General features: G+C 57.2%; 1 protein-coding gene and 1 long non-coding RNA gene across 2 annotated transcripts in view; one reads left to right on the top strand and one right to left on the bottom strand.

Annotated features, from left to right (window-relative positions):
- The first annotated feature begins 43 nt into the window (after positions 1–43).
- Positions 44–5,285, top strand: part of P4HTM (prolyl 4-hydroxylase, transmembrane) — a 15,865-nt gene continuing 10,623 nt past the window's right edge. The window contains exon 1 of the mRNA XM_014585189.2: positions 44–175. The gene's annotated coding sequence lies outside the window, so the exon portion shown is untranslated. The remainder of the gene's footprint in view (positions 176–5,285) is intronic.
- Positions 183–5,285, bottom strand: part of LOC114006619 (uncharacterized) — a 9,929-nt gene continuing 4,826 nt past the window's right edge. Inside the window, exon 3 of the long non-coding RNA XR_003548332.1 lies at positions 183–449. This is a non-coding gene — a long non-coding RNA (uncharacterized LOC114006619). The remainder of the gene's footprint in view (positions 450–5,285) is intronic.

Raw genomic sequence — 5,285 nt, 5'->3', positions numbered from 1 at the left:
GCACCCGCTTCCCGGCCCCAGTGCGCTCCGGCCAGCGGGCACCCTGCCTGGGCGCGCGGCCTGGCGCCCCATGCCCGCTGTGCCTTCCCGTAGGTGGGGCACGAGCGCAAGGTCCAGCTGGTCGCCGACAAGGATCACTTCATCCGGACCCTCAGCCTCAAGCCGCTGCTGTTCGGTAAGTCCGCGGATGCCCCGGGGAGGGCCAGGGGCGGCGGGTTCCGGATCTGAGCCACCTGCGGGCTCGTTGTGACCACGTGACTTCTGTTTTGAATACGGCAGCTTCTGGGTAGTCCCCTTTTATCCTTGCAGAGGAAATGCCGCCCCCTCCATACTAGGGTAGCAGTGACCTTTCCGAACTCCTCTCCATCCGACTCCCTGCAGCTGACTTTGCCTCACAGGATGTGCCAGTGTGACCCTGAGGCGTTCTGTGCCACCGTTAATTCTGTCACCTAGAAGGAGGGGAAGGAATGAGACATAGCCAGGCCCGCTGGCCTCCGGGCCTCAGAAATCCCACTCCCTCTCCCACTCCCCCAGGAGGCCGGTGGTTGATGAGAAGCAGACGCTCCCGTGTGGATGAACTGGGGCGCCGGGGTGCGCTGCTGCCAGCTCTGGGCTTTTTCAGATGGAATCTTGTTCAGCCCTGGGGGAGGGGCACAGCGCCCCTGGGTGACCCTTATTGGGCTTGAGCTGTGCTTATGTGAGGACTTCACCCAGCTCTTACAGCCCCTCTGTGGTGGGTGTAGAGCCCACGCTCAGGCCCACGGTGTCGCGGTGAGGCACAGGCAGTGTTGGGCCAGGCTCACACAGCCAGCTCTGGCCGAGCCGGGCTCAGAACCTAGGCAGCCTGCTTCTAGAGCCTGTGCACGAAAGCACAAGGCTCCCTGTGAAGCCCCAAGTCCCTCAGGTTACCAGTACCGACAAGGTGGGAGGACAGCCTGCAGGCCTTGGTGAGACTGCGCAGTCCAGCCCTGGTGTCTGGCTCCACCTGCACTGATCTGCAGCCCGGGCCACTCCTGGCTGCTGGGGATACAGGGGGCAGGGAGCGTCCAGGAAAAGACTGGGCCCAGAGCAGGGCACCTGAGCACATGCCTGCACCGGGCAGAGCCTGGCTGGGGCTGCACCCGGACCTGCGAGAACCAGGCATGAGTGCTGTTTGTGCAAGTGGCCGTGCTGGCCGTCCCGGCGTGAGGGGCCCGAAAGCCTGTCATCGTTAAGGTTACTACTGAGTTGCGTTGAAGTTTTCTGCTGGCACCGTCTAGGTGCTGGGACACAGCATGGAACGAAGTAAGTAGAAACGCGGCCAGCAGGTGCCATAGTGGCTAATGCACTGGACTCTCACCTGGCCGGCAGTGGTTCGAGTTCTGGACCCCGTGGCTTAAAACTCACACGTCTGTGCACGTGCTCAAATCCCAAGAGGAGAATGGAGAAGTGGGGCAGCGTGGCCAGCACCCCTGGGGGTGACTTCTCACTTCTCTGTCTCTACAGCAAGCACCTGCACCCTATGGCAAAAAAATCTCTCTCAAAACAAACTAGGAAAAGACAACATCAACAAAACCAAACTGACACTGACATTTGAAGGCAGAGGAAACAGACAACAAACAAATGAGCAGCTACACGTGGGTGTCAGATGGTGATGCCTGATCGCAGACAAGGAGGGCAGTTTCTTAACGGGGTAGCCAGGGTGAGCTCCCTAACAGTATTCCGGCAGACTCGTAGGATGTCGGGATCAACCAGGTGGCTATCTGGGAAGGGTGACAAGGCAGAAGGATGAGCACGTGCCCCCTCTTGGGGGGTGCTCCACTGCAGGGGCCATTGTCTGTTCTGGGTCCAGAACTCGAACCACTATTGACCATGTGGGAGTCCAGTGGTGACTGGACACCTGGGGGGGCGTGTTTGCTGTCCTGACCCTTGCTGGGACTTGTGTCGATCTGACTCACATGTGTGTGAGATTCAGGGAGCCATGGATCCCAAGTCACCCCAACATGAAGCTGGGAATAAGAAACCCAGCCCAAGAAGCGGGGGTGGGGGCAACCCCTGAGTGGGAGCAACGCTGGGCGTAGGAAAGACAAGGACACAGAAGTGGAGAAGTGTGGTCCGATGTCTCTGCTGGGGAGCCCGTGGCCTGGGGTTGCTCTCAGCGCTGTTCTTGTGTATGGCAAAGCCAGGTGTTTTCTGCTGTTGACAGCAGGTCTCTCTGCTCCCTACAGCCTGCAGGTGGCATAGTGGTTAATGCACTGGACTCCCATGTGGCTGACCATGGTTCGAGTTCTGGACCTGGTGGCTTGAAATTCACGCTGAGTGCATGTGCATGCGTGCCTAAGATCTCAAGAGGAGAAGGGATTGTGGTGTGGCCGTCCACCCTGGGAGGGTGATTTCTAGCTTTCTGTCTCTCCAGTGAGAGCATGTGCCCTATAGCAAAAATCTCTTAAAAATGCGCACACACATATACACCCCAAATAAGAAATCCAAACCCAAAGTCACCAAAAGTGAATTATAAGAAGCAAAAACAAGACCAGCAGATGGTGTAATGGTTACGTCACTGGACTCCCACATGGCCAACCGCAGTTCGCATCCCGGATCCAGTGGCTTCAAACTTGTTCTGGGCTTATGTGCGTGAGTGCCCAAATCCCAAGAGGAGAATGGAGGAAAAGTGACTGTGGCATGGCCATCCCCCCTGGGGGGTGATGTCTCACTTTCTCACTCTTTATCTCTCCCTGTCTCTCCAGCGAGCACACGTGCCCTATAGTAAAAACCTCTAAAAAAAATAAGCCAAAGCGCCTTGGTACAGGTAAATTGGTCGTGGCTAAGCCATCGGGCTGGCCCTGCTCTGTCTCTGCAGACAGATTGCAAAGGGCGTAACAGGAGCTGGGCAGCCGCGAAGAGATTTTGCTGTTCATAGCCCCAATTCCTCCAGAATCCTTACAGGACCCTTCCCCACGCACCGGGCGGCTCAGACCCGGCTCCCATAGAGGGTGCCCTGGGAGAAGTTGCCAGGGTTTTACCCTGAAAGCTCTGGGCCGCTGCTTGGTGAAATGAAGTGAGGGTGGGAGGAGGAGACCCACGATTATGGAAGCCATGTTAGGCCAACCCAGCTGGAGAGGTGGGGTGGGAAGAGCAGGGAGGAGCGTGCCGGGTGGGTGGTCCCCAGTGCTGTGGGGCTGCCTGGCCCCAGGGGATGCCTCGCCCAAGAGGGAGCAGCATCTGTCTGTCTGTACCTGCCTGTCCATCCATCTGCTGGTCTGCTGTTCGCTGTTGTCCTAAAGGCAGGCAAGGCCCAAGGAGGGTGGGCCTGCCCAAGGCTGTGCCCCCACTGCCTGCTGCTCTTGGCCCCAAACCTGTGCTCTGCGGCCTTGGGGACCCACAAGGCCAGGGCTCGAGGGGTGGGTGCTGGAGAGCAGAGCCGGGGCTGGAAGCTCAGGTCCCACTGGTGTGGGACATTAAGTGTCAGCTGAGGGCTTCATTTTGCTCAGTTCAGGAGGAAAGCGCCCCATTTCTGAGTCGCTGTCACCTCTGGAGACACCGTTTTCTTACATGTGGTGCCCTCTCTCCTCCCACCCCACCCCACCCTCACTCTGCCTTTACACAGAAGGTCAGGTGTCACCCCTCCCTTCACCGTCTCTGGGATTCCCAACACCTCCTGCCACCCCCTTGCGCGCTCTTGTGAGTCTCACACCGAGCGCAGCTGCCCCGGCCTTTGCGCCTTCCTGCACCGGGCGGCTCAGACCCGGCTCCCATAGAGGGTGCCTGCAGCTGCTTCAGGCCACTGCTGTCTCCCGTCCTCAGAGACCTCTTTGTCCTCAGACCAACCTGAAGCTTCCTGATCCTCTGTTGCATCCGCCTGTGGTTTTTTCTCAGCGCTAAGCACTGCCAGAACCTGTTTCCTTTTTTTGGTTTGGTTTTGGTAGACAGCATAAGTGCTTGCCAGAGGGAGACAGTTGGGGGGATAAGAAAGCACCCCCCAACATGGATGGCCACACCCTCTACGTTCTCCTCTCGGGATTTTGGGTGCACACACGTGCCTGGTGTGTTTCCCGAGCTGGACTTGAACTGTGTAGTCAACCATGTGGGACCCGGCGCTACCGGCTGGTCCTAGAAACTATGTCCGGTACCTATTTGCATCATTCATGCCCCAGATCGTGCAGTGGCCGGAGCTGTGGCTATGGCTCTAATTACTGGCCAGCCAGAGGATCGACTGGACACCCCCAGCCCAGGGCACACCTGTCTGCTTGCTCAGGTGGGCTCCATCTCCACCCTCTAGACGTAATATTCCCTTCCAGCTCAGCAGGGCCACTTCCGGTGGACCAGCGAGAGCTCCATCCATTTTACTTAACTATGTAAGGTAATTGCCACCAGTCCAGAAGACAAGTGGTTTGTTTTTTTTTTTTTTTTGAGAGATTTTCACTGTAGGGCGCGTGCGCTCGCCAGACAGACAGAGAGAGACATAGAGACAGAAAGCGAGAAATCACCCCCCAGGGGGGATGGTCACGCCGCAATCCCTTCTCCTCCATTCTCCTCTCGGGATCTTGGGCATGCACGCACACGCCCCCGGCATGAGTTTTAAGCCACCGGGTCCGCGACACGAACCGCGGTCGACTACGTGGGAGTCCAGTGACATAGCCATTATGCTAACTGCTGGTTCCCGACAAGTGGTTTTTTTAAAATATTTTTTTAATGAGTTTTGGCAGAGAAAGACAGAGAGAGAGAGAGAGTCAGAGACAGAGAGAAAGCAAGCTGCCAGATCTGACCTGTGTAAAGGCAGAGTGAGGGTAAGGTGGGGTGGGGTGGGAGGAGAGAGGGCGCCACATGTAAGGAAACAGTGTCTTCAGAGGTGTCAGTGACTCAGAAATGGGGCGCTTTCCTCCTGAACTGAACAAAAGTGGGAATTCCAGCAGCTTAACCACCATGCCACCTGCTAGCCCCTATTTTAAAAAACATTTATTCATTTATTTATTCATTTGTCATGATTTTCAAGCTGCCTAGCCCGGGACTCAAACTGCTGTTGGCAGTGGGAATCCAGTGCCTTAGCCACCACGCCACCTGCTGGCCCCCGAAAGCAACTGCTTCTAAAATCATGACTGCTTTGTGCTCGCTTCGGCAGCACACACGCTAGCACGACTGCTTGGTCAGCACTTCTGAATGCTCTCTCATCTAGTGGAAGCCGTGAGGGGATGGCCCCTGAGCCTAGTGACACAGGGAGCCAGACCCCACCTGGCCTGGGCAAACGTGCCCGTGTGTCCCCAATGCACACAGGATAGGGAAGTGGAGAAGGGATTGCAGGGAACCCC

The sequence above is a fragment of the Tupaia chinensis genome, unplaced genomic scaffold (genome assembly GCF_000334495.1).
Source record: "Tupaia chinensis unplaced genomic scaffold, TupChi_1.0 Scaffold149184_1, whole genome shotgun sequence".
Classification (NCBI taxonomy): Eukaryota; Metazoa; Chordata; class Mammalia; order Scandentia; family Tupaiidae; genus Tupaia; species Tupaia belangeri.
The sequence above is the reverse complement of the archived record's forward strand: the minus strand, read 5'-3'. Positions and strand labels throughout refer to the sequence as shown.